Here is a 19,397-nt window from a genome sequence, read left to right as displayed (position 1 = left end):
GAGAAACAGAGGGTTGTGAGACTTTGCAATTCTCTTCCTCAAAAGGTGGCTGAGGCAGAGTCTTTAAATATCGTTAAAGCAGAAGTAGGTAGATTCTAATTGAATGGCGGAGGAGGCCCGAGGGGCTGAGTGGCCGACTCCTGCTCCTAATTCGTACATAGTGTTGAATTTTATTTGATTACACTCCAGTGAAGTGCTTTGGGACAGTTTACTACCTTAAGGGTTGTATATAACTGTCGGTTGCTTTTGCTGAGAATGGTTAGAGTTGGGTGGTTGAGGTGAATAGCACAAATGTATTTACGGGGAAGATAGATAAACACATGAAGGAGAAAGGGATAGAAGTGTAGCCATCTGGGATGGCCACGTCCCGATTACAAAATGGACACTCTGCAAAGATTGCAGGAAAATTGACAATACTAAGAATGGAAGCAGGTGCAAGGTTTGTCTGTTGATTGGAGCCGTAGCTCCCAGACAAGACCGATACTGCAAACCATTTCCATACTAATGAGCCATCCCCGGGAACAAGACGGTAACACTTAAGTAAACAATACCAAGACAGACACCCCGGCGCCAGAGGAGACCAGAACAAAGCAGGCCAACAGCCACCTAGGACATGCCCAGCAATCAGGGCATCCACCTCTCTATTGGAGGAAATCGATAGGAATGATTGGGAAACAGCCCAATTAATTGGGGCCAAGTTCAAGGACCACCCAAAAGCGCGCATTGAGTTTGAACTTACGAACAGGTGTATCGAGTCTTTGATCAGTATTCGGTTTTGAACCTTGTGGCGGTATCGAAAGATACCTGGCGACTCTAGAGCAAACATAATTAGAATTAAGGAAGGCAACCATATTGGCCGCCATCTTCAGAGCCAAATTAAGAGAAACATAATTAGCAACAGAAGGCTATATTGATAGGTGAGATACAGAGAGATAGGCGGAGGTTCGGATGGAACCAGTATAGCCCAGTTGGGCTGAGTGGTCTGTTTCTGGGCTGCATTATTTAATTAACCCTGATAGTTTGAAACTATGTGATGTTTCTCAGCATGGGGACCCTAAAGGAATAAAATTGTCAATACTTGCCCTTAACCCCAGTAATAATGAAATAATAAGGGAGACATTAGTCTGACATATTGAAGAAACTTCTTGTACACTTTTGGAGCATTATCACACATTAAAAAAACATCTGTACTCTTTCTCGATGATTATTAAATACCTTGAAATATTTGAAAGCTCTCTAGGAAGCCGACATCAATGCCTAAACTATCTGCAAAGGTGATATGTTATCGCTTAGAGGGTACAAAAAGCTGTCAGTTTTGTCTGTGAGCTGCTCACTGTGGCATAGATCCGTTAGTGTAAAACAAGTTTCTGTCTGGCAGGGTGCATCAGACACCAGCACTTGGGACAAAATTCTAGGAGCTGTCAGTGATGTGAGATTTTCTTACAGGCACTGATAGAAATATGTTCTCGAACTGTTTTAAACAAAGGTGCCTTTGATTCAGCTGCAAGAAGTGGAAAAGATAAATTGAAATATAAACCAAAGCAAAGGTTGTTCTTTTTAAGAGAACATGAAGAGGAACAGAGGATAGAAATGAACTGAGGAGAGTGATCTGCAGTCTATGGTGACAGAGCTGCAAGTAGATCAATAGACCTCTCTCTCCTGCACCTTCCTCTCTTGAAGGATTTTAAAAAAATGTGCGCTGTGCATTTATATAGCACTTTTCACAAACACAGAACATCCCCAAACACTTCACAGTCAAAAAATAAATACTTTGAAATGTAGGGCGCGATTTAATGGCCTTGTCGCGCCCGACTTGGTGTCGGGATGAGGCCGTTGAGTTCCTTGAGAGCTGAGATTTGCCATGCTCGAAACGTCTCGGCAGATTTAATAGAGTCTCGTGAGACATCGCGATCTGGATCTCACTCTCATTGGGTGTGATCCAGATCTGCATATTTAAATGGTCCATTTGGCTCATTTAAATGTACGTTCACAGAGGGCAGCACGGTGGTGCAGTGGGTTAGCCCTGCTGCCTCATGGCGCCGAGGTCCCAGGTTCGATCCCAGCTCTGGGTCACTGTCCTTGTGGAGTTTGCACATTCTCCCCGTGTTTGCGTGGGTTTCGCCCCCACAACCCAAAAATGTGCAGGGCAGGTGGATTGGCCACGCTAAATTGCCCCTTAAATTGAAAAAATGAATTGGGTACTCTAAATTAAAAAAATAAAATGTACGTTCACAGGATTCTCCCGATGCCTGGGACCTAATGCCCGCGCCTGGGAGATCTCGCCAGGGCGCTGTTTAGTACTGGTCTCCACGAACGTGGGCCAGTTGTAATGGTACCTTGGGCGTCTCCCAGGCCATTGGAGACCACCAGGTGGTCAGGAACAGGGCATGGTGGCACCCTGGCACTCCATTGGCACCCTGGCACCTTGGCACTGCTGGCCTGACACCCTGGCAGTGCCACCTTGGGACACTGTAAGAGCCACCCTGGCACTGCCACCTGGGGATGCTGGAAGAGCCACTCTGGCAGTGCCACCTGGGGATGCTGGAAGAACCATTCTGGCAGTGCCACCTTGGGACGCTGGAAGAGCCACTCTGGCAGTGCCACCTTGGGACACTAGAAGAGCCACCCTGGCAGTGCCACCTTGGGACACTGTAAGAGCCACCCTGGCAGTGCCACCTGGGGATGCTGGAAGAGCCACTCTGGCAGTGCCACCTGGGGACGCTGAAAGAGCCACCCTGGCAGTGCCACCTGGGGACGCTGGGAGAGCCACCCTGGCAGTGCCACCTTGGGACACTGTAAGAGCCACCCTGGCAGTGCCACCTGGGGATGCTGGAAGAGCCATTCTGGCAGTGCCACCTGGGGACGCTGGAAGAGCCACCCTGGCAGTGCCACCTGGGGACGCTGGAAGAGCCACCCTGGCAGTACCACCTGGGGATGCTGGAAAAGCCACTCTGGCAGTGCCACCTGGGGACGCTGGAAGAGCCGCTCTGGCAGTGCCACCTGGGGACGCTGGAAGAGCCACCCTGGCAGTGCCACCTGGGGACGCTGGAAGAGTCACCCTGTCAGTGCCAGGGTGTCCAGGGTGCAATTCCAGGCTGGCAGAGGTATTGCCAGGAATCACATTCGGGGGGGGGGCCTTACCCTTTCTGGGGGCTTTCCCAAGGTTGGAGGGGGAGAGGAGGTTGAAAAGAGGAGGGGTGGGGTGCCTGAAAGGGCAGGGGGAAAGATCGGGGCAGCCAGACAAATGGCGCCCTGGTCTGCAAGGAGCCTTTCCCATTGGGCTCGCCAGCAGGAGTTGACACAAGTGCGGCCCCGGCGCAGAGAAACTCGCTGAGACCAAAGAAAAGGGCAAAGTGCTATTAAATAGCGAAATTAAACGCGGCCAGAACTGGGCATAGATATTTTCTGATTAAATCGCTCCCGCAGTCACTGATGTATTGGAAGAAATGTAGCCGCCAATTTGCACACAACAATTCCCATGAACTGCAATGAGAATTAAAAAAAAAAAATTAAAGTATCCAATTATGTTTTTTTTTTCCAATTAAGGGGCAATTTAGCGTGGCCAATCCTCCTAACCTGCACATCTTTGGGTTGTGGGGGTGAAACCCAAGCAGACATGGGAAGAATGTGCAAACTCCACACGGACTGTGACCCAGGGCTGGGATTCGAACCCGGGTCCTCAGCGCCGCAGTCCCAGTGCTAACCAGTGCACCACATGCCGCCCATACAATGAGAAAATGACCAGATAAGTATCGGAATTTCCCCCAAAACCTTTCCTTCTCTTTATTTGCCTCTCTCTCTGCTCCTTTAATTCACTCCTTGAAAAATATCTCTTTGACCAAGCTTTGGGTCACTTGCCCTAATATGTGTCATGGCATCAAGTTTTGTCTGATAATGTTCCTGTGAAGCAGAGCCAGCTCAATGACCTACAAGGATGTGCATCCCTGTACATTCTGGATTGTCTATTCCTTCACCTTCAATACATTATACCTGACATTGGATAAGAGACGGTCAGAATTCATGCAGGGAATTGTTTGGATCAGCAGGACATGCAGAGGAAATGTTCATAATTCACAGACACAAGGTATAAATGCTGCTGCTTGCGCCATGTTGACAAGACGTATATGGGTATCAGGAAAAATAAACAGTGCCCTTGGATAGTCAAATGCTTACCACAGCAGAATGATTGGTGTAAAAGAGATAGAGTCAGCTGTCTGAGTGATGGAGGACTTGAGATTCAAGAGGGCGGGAAACTGTGTTGGTTAGAGAGATGCCAGTATTTATTTATCAATCATCTCAGATGGGCACAGTAACCATATAAATGATGCACTGTCTACCTCTCATATAAACGCCATATGTTTCCTGGTCAAACAACACATGTTCCTCATATTCATAAGACCATAAGACATAGAAGCAGAATTAGGCCCATCGAGTCTGCTCCGCCATTCAATCATGGCTGATATTTTCTCATCCCCATTCTCCTGCCTTCTCCCCATAACCCCTGATCCCCTTATTAATCATGTGTGCTACATGCTTATCAATGCTGATGGAGGTGGAGTCTCCACGTTCTGGTCAATAACTTTAATGTGGATTGTTAGTCCAAATTCTTTGCAGGCCTGGGACAACCGATCTACAAGCTGTTGCAAATTTGATTGAGTTTTTTGAGGGGGTGACCAAGAAGGTAGATGAGGGCAGTGCAGTAGACGTTGTCTACATGGACTTTAGCAAAGCCTTTGACAAGGTACCGCTTGGTAGGTTGTTGCAGAAGCTTAAAGCTCACGGGATCCAGGGTGAGGTTGCCAATTGGATTCAAAATTGGCTGGACGACAGAAGACAGAGGGTGGTTGTAGAGGGTTGTTTTTCAAACTGGAGGCCTGTGACCAGTGGTGTGCCTCAGGGATCGGTGCTGGGTCCACTGTTATTTGTGATTTATATTAATGATTTGGATGAGAATTTAGGAGGCATGGTTAGTAAGTTTGCAGATGACACCAAGATTGGTGGCACAGTGGATAGTGAAGAAGGTTATCTAGGATTGCAACGGGATCTTGATCAATTAGGCCAGTGGGCCGACGAATGGCAGATGGAGTTTAATTTAGATAAATGTGAGGTGATGCATTTTGGCAGATCGAATCAGGCCAGGACCTACTCAGTTAATGGTATGGCGTTGGGGAGAGTTATAGAACAAAGAGATCTAGGAGTACAGGTTCATAGCTCCTTGAAGGTGGAGTCGCAGGTGGACAGGGTGGTGAAGAAGGCATTCGGCATGCTTGGTTTCATTGGTCAGAACATTGAATACAGGAGTTGGGACGTCTTGTTGAAGTTGTACAAGACATTGGTACGGCCACACTTGGAATACTGTGTGCAGTTCTGGTCACCCTATTCTAGAAAGGATATTATTAAACTAGAAAGAGTGCAGAAAAGATTTACTAGGATGTTGCCGGGACTTGATGGTTTGAGTTATAAGGAGAGGCTGGATAGACTGGGACTTTTTTCCCTGGAGCGTAGGAGGCTTAGGGGTGATCTTATAGAGGTCTATAAAATAATGAGGGGCATAGATAAGGTAGATAGTCAACATCTTTTCCCAAAGGTAGGGGAGTCTAAAACTAGAGGGCATAGGTTTAAGGTGAGAGGGGAGAGATTCAGAAGGGCCCAGAGGGGCAATTTCTTTACTCAGAGGGTAGTGAGTGTCTGGAATGGGCTGCCAGAGGTAGTAGTAGAGGCGGGTACAATTGTGTCTTTTAAAAAGCATTTAGATAGTTACATGGGTAAGATGGGTACAGAGGGTTATGGGCCAAGTGCGGGCAACTGGGACTAGCTTACTGGTAAAAACTGGGCGGCATGGACTGGTTGGGCCGAAGGGCCTGTTTCCATGCTGTAAACTTCTATGATTCTATGAGTGAACTTCAATATGGGATATCTTCAGCAAATGGCATTTCACGGACTAATACGTGACATATTTTGGAGTTGGCGCACATCACAACAGTGAACACTTTGCAGTTGGCTCTAGCACCCAGGGATCACCCTCATTTGAGTCAGCAACAGCGCACAATAGCAGCATGGAGAAAAATATGCAAGAAGACCTCACTCTGGTGGTTGTCGACAGTTTTGCATAGCTTGGTTCAACAATTGCCAGAAACCTGCTCCTCAATGCTGAAATCAGCACCAGGATTGGCAAGGTCACAATAGTCATGTTAAAGTTGAGAGGTTGGACATGATTCAGTAGACTTAAAACAAAGTCCAGTTTTGGGGTTTGTTTCTTGCTGGCTGCAGCTCAGCTCGCCAGCAGGCACGGTTCCTCACAGATTGGGGCACCATTTTGACCAAGAGCCGTGATCGCTGCAGCCCTCTTCACCCCCAACCTTCTAGTGTCCCTGAGAATACCCCCTCACCCCCTCTAATGGGCAAGGCCCCCAGGGTCTGACCCCTGGCAGTGCCAATCTGGTACCTGGACACATTGGTACTGCTAGCTTGGCTCCGGGGCAGTGCCCCTAGCAGTGTCACCCGTGCACCCTGGCAGTACCCTGTGCAGTGCCCCTAGCAGTGTCACCCAGGCACCATTGCAGTGCCCCTAGCAGTGTCACCTGGCCGCCCCAGGCAGTGCCCCTCGCAGTGTCACCCAGGCACCCGTGCAGTGGCCCTAGCAGTGTCACCTGGGCACCCTGGCAGTGCCCCTAGCAGTGTCACCCAGGCACCCTGGCAGTGCCCGGGCAGTGCCCCTGGCAGTGTCGCCAAGGCACCCGGGCAGTGGCCCTAGCAGTGTCACCCGGGCATCCTGGCAGTGACAGGATGCCAGGAGGAGTACCAGGGTACAACCCTATCTGTTCCCAACCACCTGGGGATGTCCACAGGCCTGTGATGCCCCCCTAGGTACCGTCACACCTGGTAACCAGTACTAGATGGCACGCGGCCGAGGTCTCACAGGCGTGGCCGTTGACTCCCGGGCACCGGGTGAATGCCATGACTAGGTATTTAAATGAGCCAAACCATCAGCAAATTAACCAAAAATACAAAGCTCCAAGTGTACCAGGCTAGGATTCTCAGCACCAGTTTGCCATACCAAAGCATGGACAACTTATGCAAGCCAAGAAAAGGGTCGAGCAGCTTCTACCTCCACTGCTTTAGGTGAATATTGGCCACCTGGTAAGACAGAGTGCCGAGTATGGATGTACACCAGCGTTGAGGGATGTTCCACAGCATGTTTCCCCTCTGGAATCAGCAGTGGCTCCATTGGTGTGAGTTGAATGGGTTACGGCCTCATTCCTGAAGACATACTGCATGGCGAGCTTGCTATTGGCATGAGAAAAACCTACCATACAAGGATGTGGGCAAGCAAGACCTCAGGTTGACCAGTATTGGAGTCAACGTATGGCAAATCCGTCCTCTCTGCTGACCAAAAAGCCCGGAGACAAGCAGTCAGAAAGGGTGTGGAAAAAACACAGAGGGCAGAAGAAATTACCAGATGGCAGAAAAGAGAGCCCGCTGGAAGGAAAAAACATCAGTCAATCGGGCCAACATTATTCATCTGTACCAGCTGCAGAAGGGATTGCTACTCAAGAGTCGGACTGTACAGCCACAGTCAACGATAGTCACCCTGGGCACACTCCATGATCTCCAGAGACAGACAGATGCCTAACTAATTAGGTAACTAACTAACTAATGAACTAACATGCTTATCAACTTTACTGTTAAAGGAGAAAGGAAGATTTGCATTTCATATTGCAGCCCTTCACGGCTAATAAACTGAAACTACTCGTATAGTGTCGTCACCTGTAATACACGATGCACAGCAGCCAAGTTGTGCATGGCAAGCTCCCCGAAAACAGCAATCTGACATCACCCAAACAATCTATTTTAGTGGCGTTGATTGAGGGATAAATATTGGCCAAGACACGTGGGAGAATTCCCCTGTTCTTCCTCAAAATAGCAGAATGGGATCTTCCACATTCACCTTTCACTGACTAAGTACAGAATGATGCACAGGAGTTGCATTGAGCAGATAGTGAATGATGCAATGGGGCTTCATTGAGAAATTTAATGTTGCCCTGGGGTTGCATCGAGCAGGAATTGAATAGTGTGCTGGGGTTGCATTGAGGTCCTGAATGGTGTGTTGAAATTGCATTGAACAGATATCGAATGGGCTTTTCTGGGCTTGCATTTAGCAATAATTGAATGGCATTCTAGGCTGTTTTTGATTAGGTAATGAGTGATATTCTGGGCTAGCTGTGAACAGGCATGGACTGATGCCTGGAGATTGCTTTAAACAAGTTTAGAGTTGCATTGAACAGCTATTGGGTTTTGGGCTTGCTTTGAGACAATCACAAATGCTCTCAAACCAGTCATTGTAACAGAACACAAAATTAAGAGCGCGATTTAACTAAATGGTAATAAAGCCCCATAGCGAGCGCATTTAGCCACTTGTTTCCTGGTGCTTGCAGCGGCAAGAAACACAACGCTGTCAAATGTCACTTGGGTTGGTTAGGAGCCTCAGCGGGGAATGCGCGGCAGAGGCTGCATATAGTCCCATTTCTGCACTGAGGAGCTTCGCTTGGCGCCCAGATACCTGGAGCCCCCAACGCGATCCCTGGCCCGCCACCCCCAAGTCCCAACACACTATGAGATGGTCCCCAGCCCTCACCCCGAATCCCCCCCCAATGCATACGCTGGACACCCCCAGCCCGGTCGCCACCATGCGCAAAATGACAGCTTGGCACCTTGGCAGTGCCAACCTGGTACCTTGGCAGTGCCCCTGCAAGCTGCTAATGTTACCTGGGCAGCATGATAGTGTCAGGGTGCCTGGCAGTGTCAGGGTGCCCAGGTGGCACCAGACGTGCCAGAGTACCACCCCCCGGGGGCCTCCGATCCCCTGGGAGACTCCCATGAGTGTCGTTCCGTCTGGTCCCTGTTTGTGGAGCCCAGTACTGACCAATACCCGAGGTCTCCGAGACAAAGGGGATAGATCTCAATGCCTTGGGTGCAGTGGGAACATGCATATTCGAGTGAGATTAGCTGTTATTGGGCGGGATTCATATCTCAAGACCGTTTGATCTCGCAAGGCTTTGCGAGTTGGGTAAATCCGGGAATGCAGTCATATTGAAATCGAGTCTATGGAATACGGGCAGCATGGTGATGCAGCGGTTAGCACTGCTGCCTCCCAGTGACAAGGTCCCAGGTTCGGTCACTGTTTGTATGGAGTTTGCCCATTCTCCTGTGTTTTCATGGGTTTCGCCCCCACAACCCAAAGATGTGCAGGCTGGGTGGATTGGTCCCGCTAAATTGCCCCTTAATTGGAAAAATAAATTGGGTACTCAAAATGTTTTCAAAAGTCTTTGGAATCCATAGAATCACTGCAGTGCAGTAGGACTGCATCGACTCTCACAAACTTCTACAGATGTGCAATAGAGAGCATCCTATCCGGCTGCATCTCAGCCTGTATGGCAGCTGCTCGGTCCAAGATCACAAGAAACTGCAGAGTATGGTGAACTCAGCCTAACGCATCACACAAGCTTGCTACCCCACATTCTGTATACACCTCCCGCTGCCTCAGGAAGGCAGACTGCATTACCAGAGACCCCTCCCACCCAGGCATTGCCTTCTTCCAGATTCTTCCTTCAGGTAGAAGGTACAGAAATCTGAAGACCCGCACATCCAGACATAGGAACAGCTTAGAACATAGAACACAGAACATATAGTGCAGAAGGAGGCCATTTGGCCCATCGAGTCTACACCGACCCACTTAAGCCCTCACTTCCACCCTATCCCCGTAACCCAATAACCCCTCCTAACCTTTTTGGTCACTAAGGGCAATTTATCATGGCCAATCCACCTACCCTGCACATCTTTCGACTGTGGGAGGAAACCGGAGCACCCGGAGGAAACCCACGCAGACACGGGGAGAACTTGCAGACTCCGCACAGACAGTGATCCAGCGGGGAATCGAACCTGGGACCCTGGCGCTGTGAAGCCATAGTGCTATCCATTTGTGCTACCGTGCTGCCCAAACACAGCTTCTTCCCCACAGCTACAATACTCCTCAACGACTCCCCCTCGGACTGATCTGTTCCCTGTAAGAACACTATTCACAACGCTCAATGCTGCTCTTGCTCATGCTCTTGCCTCTTGTTCCGCACTGTAACCAATCATTGTTTGTAGATGTACCATTTGTCAATGTTCTCTGTTGATTATTCTTTTGTCTACTATGTACGTACTGTGTATGTTTCGTCGGCCACAGAAAAATACTTTTCACTACATTTCGGTACATGTGACAATAAATCAAATCAAATCAAAGTCAGAGGAGGCCATTCAGCCCATCGAGTCTGCACCAACCCTCCGAATGAGCACTCTACCTAGGCCCACTCCCCCGCACTATCCTTGTAACCCCACGCATTGATCATGGTCAATCCACCTAACCAGCATATCTTTGGACCATGGGAGGAAACCGGAGCACCCAGAGGAAACCCACCCAGACACAGGGTGAACGTGCAAACTCCATACAGTCACCCAAGGCTGGAATCAAACCCATGTCCCTGGCCCTGTGAAGCAGCTGTGCTAACCAGAGTCATCGTACGCGAAACATTAGCTCTTTTCTCTCCCTACAGATGCTGCCAGACTTTTCCAGCATTTTCTCTTTCATCCCTGATTTATCCCTACCCGCCTTCAACCTTAAACACAAATCCCCTCCCTGACTTGCTGTTACGACACCCTCGGCTTGTGCATGTTCAATTCCAGCCCCACCTGACCCAAAGTCACAACGTAAGTGAATTAACCAATAGTGCGCTTGGATGCCCAATAATTATAGTCATCAGGTTTGTAAATGTAAACACAATTATTGTTTATTTACAACAAGAACAATAATGAAATATGCAGCAAATACAACTGGTTAACTATTATCTAGTTCCTAATTCCACACTTTAACTTGCCCCCCCCCGCCCCCCCGCCACCACCACGCCCCACCCTCTACACGCACTATTAAGACAGACAAACACAGAGGGTAAGAAAGGGGTAAAAATCATAAGTAAAGGGAAACAGAGTCTTTGTTTCAGATAGTGGTTTCCAGCACCTTACTCCTCTTCAAACTTTGCTTTCAATTTGTGGTTTTATTGTAAGTTCATTCAGGCCTCTGTAGTTTCAGACATACAGCACTCACAGGGCTTTTAGAGAGAGAGTAGATTCTTGACTTTGTTTGCAGCCTGTCATGGGTTTCCTGTAGATTCATTCATTCAGGTTCTCTGCAGCTTCAGAAATACATCCTTTCTGGAGAAACCATGGAGACCACCAGATTGGCAGTCCATTTCATTGGGGAAAATAGAAGGGGAGCTCTAACCAAATGCCCTCAAACTGGTACCTTTACAGTCATTCCTCTCCATCCGCCCCCACATAGACTCCGACCTCTATGCCACCCCAGCACATTTTCAATATTTGCTGTCCAATAATAATATAACAAGCTGGATAACACAAGACTCCCGATTATCTATTCCTGAGAATGATAAGGATCCATGGGGTCCGACCCACCCAAATAAAAGATGGGATCATCTCATAATAAAAATAATAATCTTTATTAGTGTCACAAGTAGGCTTACATTAACACTGCAATGAAGTTACTGTGAAAAGCCCCTAGTCGCCACATTCTATCGCCTGTTTGGGTACACTGAGGGAGAATTCAGAATGCCCAATTCACCTAACAGCACGTCTTTCAGGACTTGTGGGAGGAAACCGGAGCACCCGGAGGAAACCCACACAGACACAGGGAGAACGTGCAGACTCCGCACAGACAGTGACCCAAGCCGGGAATCGAACCTGGGACCCTGGAGCTGTGAAGCAACAGCGCTAACCACTGTGCTGCCGTGCACCTTATTAATCCTGTAAAAAAAGATTTCGAAAGAAAAACTGGAAGGCACTGAGACTACAACAGAAATCTTGGGAGGATATTCATTTTCATCAATTGGATCCTTCCAACCAAACTCAGCGGGAGGCTATCCCATCTCTTCAGGTCCCCCTTCACCACTCTAACCAGGACCCCAAAACTTAGCTTCTGTAATGAGGCTCAGTCGTGGGCCACCTGGACTTCCAGATAACCAAGTTGGACCTGGCCAGGCGAAAAGGCAACTTCCTCAGGTTAGCTCCCCTTCCTGCGGGATTCACTAGTAAACATTTGCTTTTACCCAGGTTCAATCTGTACCCCGAAAAGGAGCCAAAGCTCTCAAGCAGTTTCATTATCTCCGCTGCACTGCAGAGAGGGTCCATCACAAACAGTAACAGATCATCCGCATATAAGGACACCCTATGCTCCCTGCCCCCGCTATCGATTCCCCTCCACTTTGTGGATGACCTCAGTGTGATAGCCGGAGGTTCAATAGCCAAGGCAAACAGTAGAGGAGACAATGGACATCTCCCTGTATCATGCTTCTTCCCAGTTGGAAATATTTCGAGTTTAAACCACTTGTATGGACACTGGCAATGGGGGCTCTATACAAATGCCGGATCCAGGATCTAAACCTAGGTCCAAAGCCAAACCTACCCAAGGCCTCAAATAAATAGCTCCATTCCACCCTATCAAATGCCTTCTCTGCATCCAGAGAAATAATCACCTCCGTTTCAGGGGATGGAGAGGGGTCAGAACCATGTTGAGCAGCCTCCGGACATTGGCCGAATCTTGTCCCCCCTGAATAAACCCTGTCTGGTCTTCTGAAATTATCCCCAGGAGGCAGGGCTCCAAGCACCTCGCCAATACCTTTGCTAGCAACTTTGCATCAGCATTAAACAAAGAGATGGGGCGGTAAGACCCACAAAACATGGGGTCTTTATCCTTCTACAATATCAAGGAGATTGTCACCTTCACCAAAGAGGTCAGCAATGTCCCTCGGGTCAGAGAGTCCTCGAACATCTCAAGCAGCACTGGGGTCACCAACCCGGCAAACCTCTGGTAAGATTCAATCAGGAACCCGTCTGGTCCCGGCTCCTTCCCTAACTGCATCAATCCCATATCCTCCTTAATCTGCTCTAGAGTCAGAGGAGCTTCCAATTCCTCCCTCTCCTCCTGCCCCATTACCGGGAAGGCCAGACTGTCTAAAAGCTCGAACAGTAAGGACTCATCCTCCAGGGGTCCTGACTCATACAGGTTGATATAGTACGCTTTGAATGCCCCATTGGTTGGGGTGGAGACCATCTACCACCTCCATCCCTAACTTGCACAATATCTGAGAGGACAGCTGTCGTCTCAGCTGATGTGCCAGCAGGTGACCAGACTTCTCCCTGTGTTCATAGGGAGCCCCTTGTGGCCATCACATCAAGTGCACCATCCTGTCCGTGGCTAGAAGCCCAAACCCCCCCTGTAGCATCTTCCTGCTAGTCAGCAATTCTGGTGTCTGATTGACCGAGTATATGCCCAGATTGGGAACTGTGAAGTTGGTTTGAGATCACTGTACGTTCTCACCATTTTGGTTGTCTGTAGGAGTGTTGTACTTGGGTCGTGCCTTGTGTTCTACTTCACAGAATATACAGAATTGATCTGGTGCAGAGGAGGCCATGTGGCCCATTGTGTCTGCACCAGCTCTCCGAATGAGCATCATGACTTAGTGCCATTCCTCAGCCTTGTCCCCAGACCCCTGCACGTAGTTTTTTATTTCTAAACTTGTGAGGGGTTACTTTGTGTTCCTTGCTCTGGTACTTCCCTGGTTTGGCATCAGTCTCTTTGTAATGTCATGCCTTTGGGTGACCACATTTGGTATGATTGTGTTTCTGGACAGATGTTACTGACTTTTGCTGGATTCCATGTTCCATTGGTTGGGTGTTGTATCCATCCCCTTTGTCCAATATTTAACTTCAGTAATTCTTTGTCTGTGTGTCTGTCATGTGCGTCATTCATTTCCCCCTGTTTTTCAATGAATACATCTCGTATTCAAGAAATGTTAATGAATGATGACTGAGGGTTGTTCTGCTAAACAGTAATTCTGCTGATGAAGGAATGCATATGGCAGAGTCTCTCTAAGGTATAACATTGCAATGTGCATATCTTGCATAGTTTTAGTTTATAATTAAGGACTTTAGGGTATGTACCATGCATTCTGCCATGCCATTAGCCTGAGGATACTATGGTGATGAGGTGGTTTGGTCAACTCTCCATTTTTCATGCATTACCTTGAACCATTTTCCAGCATAGAATTATCATAGAATTGACAGTGCAGAAGGAGGCCATTTGGCCCATCGAGTCTGCACCGGCTCTTGGAAAGAGCACCCTACCCAAGGTCAACAACGCCACCCTATCCCCATAACCCAGTCACCCCACCCAACACTAAGGCCAATTTTGGACACAAAGGGCAATTTTGGACACTAAGGGCAATTTAACATGGCCAATCCACCTAACCTGCACATCTTTGGACTGTGGGAGGAAACCGGAGCACCGGGAGGAAACCCACGCACACACGGGGAGAATGTGCAGACTCCACACAGACAGTGACCCAAGCCGGAATTGAACCTGGGACCCTGGAGCTGTGAAGCAATTGTGCTATCCACAATGCTACCGTGCTGCCCGGGTAGCATATTGGGTTTGGTTGTCCGAACAACCTCTTGCGATGTCCCAAATAGGCTGAAGATTGAACTCTGTGTTTCTGCAAAGTCTGTGCTGGATATGTGTGTGTAACTGACTGATAATGGAACATTTTAGTCAGAACCATAATGTTGGGCGGAATTTTCCCCCAAAATGGCAAAGTGTCAGGTTGTGGCTGAATACCAGTGTGCAACCCCCCCCCCCCCCCCCCCAGAGGAACAGGCAGGTGTTCTCTCCAGATCTTCTGAGACTTTGTCAAAAACAAAGCAGGGGGGCACATTTTGCACCGTCACTCTAAAGAATGCCCCGATCTCAACATGAAAGCATCCGCTATCCAGTGTAGGCCGATGATTGTGAGGCCTGTGGTGTTCACATCTAGAATATCGGGAACAGTCATGGTGAGCAGTTACAGCGACATTCAAGTATCCCAGAGATGGAATCTTTGAGCCGCCATAGGCTGTTAACTTGGCAGTAGTTGGTTGAGCCATCACTTCTCACTTCTGCAGGTAGATGCTTTTCAGTATCTAAGGTGGAATGATGTGAACATCTGAACCCCTATCCGCTTTTGCCCGTGGCATATGTTTCCTAGTCTCCTGTGGTCACATAATGTGACTAATAGCAAAGATGCTACAATGATGTTAATGTTCTCTGTGATGTTGACCATATGAAAAGCGAGATGGTTGGTTAGTGATAATGTCACTGGACCAGTAATCCAGACACCCAGGTTAATGAAAATCGCTTATTGTCCCAAGTAGGCTTCAAATGAAGTTACTGTGAAAAGCCCCTAGTTGCCACATTCCGGCGCCTGTTCGGGGAGGCTGTTACGGGAATCGAACCGTGCTGCTGGCCTGCCTTGGTCTGCTTTCAAAGCCAGCAATTTAGCCCTGTGCTAAACAGCCCCGAACAATGTTCTGGGGACCTGGATTCAAATCCCACCTTGAATGCAATTAATAAACCTGGAATATAAACTAGTCTCAGTAAAGGTGAAACTATCATTGATTGTCACGAAGGAAATCTGCTGTCCTTACCTGGTCTGGCCTACATGTGACTTCAGACCCAAAGCAATGTGCTTGACTCTTAAATGTGGGCAAACCACTCAGTTCAAGGGCGAATAGGGACGGGCAACAAATGGTGGCCATTCTAGCGATACCCACGTCCCATGAGAGAATGAAGGAGAAGAAAAAAGTGCCTGCTTACTGTGTGTCAATGCAGTGGTTATTCTCATAATCCCCCTTTGCAGTCTGGCTGGTCATCTGATAGATTTGTTGTTTGTGATATTTGAAAGGTTCTCTTTTGCTGGAATGCTGTCTTGTATCTGACTGTATTTTGTCATAGTGTTGAGCCATCTGTTCTGGCTTTGGCACCTTGCATTGGCGTATCCAGTGTCCTCTGATGCCACATGCCTTGCATATGTTGTGGAAAGCTGGACAATTTCAGGGTGAATGTATGAGACTGAACCACCTGTATGGCTCACCAGGTTTGTTCGAATTGGATATCAGACCAATAGTGTGCATACTGCACAGAGCTTATAAACTGTCTATCCATAAGGATTGCTCCATACTTGCATCTGCTTCTTAGCAATGTTTCCAAACTGTAACCTTTGGCTGGTCTGTTGATATGCTTCGATATGAATAGGAGCTATCACGAGCTCAATGATTCCAACAACTTCTGAAAAGATGCAATCATGCTTTTTTATTTCTTCAGCAACTCACAAAGCGACCTGTCTGAGATTGCTGTCTGAAAGGTGTACATTTGAGACAAGTGTGCAAAAATTAAGTGAAACTATTAATGGATCGACCAATGTAGACCACATTTTGCTTGGGTCCTTGAGGTCGTCTACATACAGTGCTGATTTGTGCAGTCTGTGGGGACCTTTGTTTCCTGTGGCAATTTTGACTTTGAGGGTTTGTATTTTCTGGTTCAGGGATGGTTCCATCTGTTGCCTGAATAAAATGAGTTAATTCTGGAGGTCTGTTACCTTCCAATTCAAAGATGAAATTTTGTAGACACCCTCCCATAATTCATAGGGGTTTCAATGATATCTGTGGCAGGAACAAATATTCAGATCTGCATACGTCTTCGGGGTTTAAATTCCATAGCTCCGCTTGTTTGCAGTTCCGTAGATGGCCGGACTCTGTTGTTAGACTTCGTATCGATGGTACTGTTGCTGCCATCCCACGCTTTGGCTAGGGGCCACTCATGAAGCAGTGTTTCATCGCAAACACACCCTCACACCCAAAGAAATAGTTTAATAGCGATGAAAGTATTTTTTAGCTTTCTGCAAGCTTTTGGAGGCTGTTCTTCAATCAACTCTTTTGTCTGGCCCTGTTACAAACATTTGGTCATCTCCCCACCCTCCATTTCTCACCCAGTCCCCAGTACTTCTGATCAGGTGGTCCATTGGGTGAGCAGTTGCTTCCCTTAATGGAGCCCAGTCCAGCAACACACTTCATGGAGTTGATTAACAGTTGTTCCCACACTAGCTGTTGCAACAGCTGCACTCAGACTTATGCTCCCCCAATTTGAAGTTGTTTTACTGGGACACCCATCTGCCTGTTGGCACAAGGTACGATGCCCCGGTCCTGTGGATCAGCTGTGTACTGGGTGCCTACACTGTTGCAGAATCACTCACGTGGAGACTGCCACACTGCTTCGAGTATTGCAGGTGTACTTGCTAGATCTTCAAACTTCCCCACACTGGAGTTCTGCACAACACTGTAAACACCAGCGGAACCTGGAGACCCTACCAGCAGCAAATAACGAGCTGCCCCCACTGCCAAAAACATGCCTGAAGGGGCGGAAGATCCCACCATGGATTGGAAGCAGAAATGAAAACTGAGGGAGGTGAGGACTTGCACAGTTATGAGGAACACAGTAAGTATGCAATGGCAAGGTTAGTTTTGGTTCCAACACTGAAGGTGCAGGGATGGAGACAAAGAATGGTCTAGATGCGGTATTCAGATCTTATGAGGAAAATGGGATAGGAGTCTGAATGCCCATCCCGCAGAAACCCCTCACTTGCTCACACTCACACACATACATCTCACTTCAAGCTCTGTTGTAGGTGCCAGCTGCACCTCCACAGGTAGTATTATCATCCCAGAGTTGGTAGATTGAGAGTTCACTGCATAGTCTTCAGCACGTAGACTAACTGAACCCTTGTCAGAGATTCTGTCTTTTGGATGAGATGTTAAACCCTTCTTCTCTTTCCGGTAGACATGAAAGATCCCATGACAACATTGAGAAAAGAGCAAAAGCATTAGGCTTTCAACAAAGATTCACTACAGACCCCCAGAGCTATCTTGACAACACTTCCTCACAAACCACTTCCAAGGTTACATTCTGTTGGTTTCTCCGTCTCCATCGCATCTTTCTGATGATGCAACTTTCCACCACATCACTTCTGATATGTCTTCCTCTTTCCTCAACCGAGGATTTCTATCCAGCCTGGTTGATATGGACCTGTGCTGTGTCCAAACTATTTCCCACATCCCTGCTCTCACCCACTCCCTCTCCCAGAACCGTAGGGTTTCCCTTGACCTCACCTTCCATCCCACTAGCCTCGTATTCAATGGATCGTTCTCTGCTATTTCCGCCAGCAAAAGGCAGATTTGTATTTACATTTTGAATTCCACTGTGAGAAAGAGGACAGGCTTTAATTTTTTAAAATGCTTTGTTACTACAGACTTCATAAAAACAGAGGGGTTTTTTTCCTTATAAATTTAGAGTGCCCAATTCATTTTTTCCATTAAGGGGCAATTTAGCGTGGCCAATCCATCTAGCCTGCACATCTTTGGGTTGTGGGGGCGAAACCCACGTAAACACGGGGAGAATGTGCAAACTCCACACAGACAGTGACCCAGAGCCAGGATCGAACCTGGGACCTCAGCACTGTGAGGCAACAGGGCTAACCCACTGCGCCACCGTGCTGCCCCATAAAAACAGAGTTGCTGGCCTATCTACTGTGGATAGACTTGCTTGAGCTAGAAGCCCTGTTATTGGGTTATTAAAGTACTGTGCCCAGCCACAACCGCATGCCCTCCCCTAATGAGAAATGTTTAAGTGTACGAGATCAATCTGATTGCCCCCTTTAATTTGCCCCTGAGTCTTTTTATTTCAGTATAATTAGTTGATTGACCTCAAAAGAGTTCAATCTGATTGCCTCAACTGTTTAAAGAGGATGTCTTGCTGGGGGTGTCATTATACTAAAGGTATGCTTCAGGGTATTGACTGTTGCTAACTCGGGAGAAAGGTGTCTCTGCTGTCTTACATGTGACACACACACTTACCTGAAAAGCAAGCCAAAAATAAAATCACCCAGCAACATCAGAAAAATTGACAGTTAAAGGATCGCACTAAACAGCGGGCAGGAGATTCAAAAGTCTGAGAACACGCACTAACAGCTTCAAAAACAGCTTCTTCCCTTCTGTTACCAGACTCCTGAATGACCCTCTGATGAACTGAACTGATCTCTCCATGCATCTTCTCGATGAGTCGTACAACATTCCATATGCTTCACCCGGTGTCTATATGTCTATGTATTTACATTGTGTATTTATGTATGTCCTATGTTTTTCATGTATGGAACGATCTGCCTGGACTGTACACAGAATAATACTTTTCAGTGTACCTCGATAGACGTGACAATAAACAGTAACTATGGTTGGATATATTCCTGGAGATTTGATTCCAAACACACAGCAAGCTCCCACAGCAATGGGCTGAGGTTTGACTAATAACAGATTTGACCTCCCACCATAAAGCGTCCCCAGCTCTCCTGCCATTAGTCCTTTGTCAGTGCACTACATTCCCACAGTCAATTAGAAAGGGAATAGACCTTTTATTACCCAGAGGA

Source organism: Scyliorhinus torazame, chromosome 17 (assembly GCF_047496885.1).
Source record: "Scyliorhinus torazame isolate Kashiwa2021f chromosome 17, sScyTor2.1, whole genome shotgun sequence".
In the NCBI taxonomy this organism is placed as follows: domain Eukaryota; kingdom Metazoa; phylum Chordata; class Chondrichthyes; order Carcharhiniformes; family Scyliorhinidae; genus Scyliorhinus; species Scyliorhinus torazame.
This window is presented reverse-complemented; position numbering follows the sequence as displayed.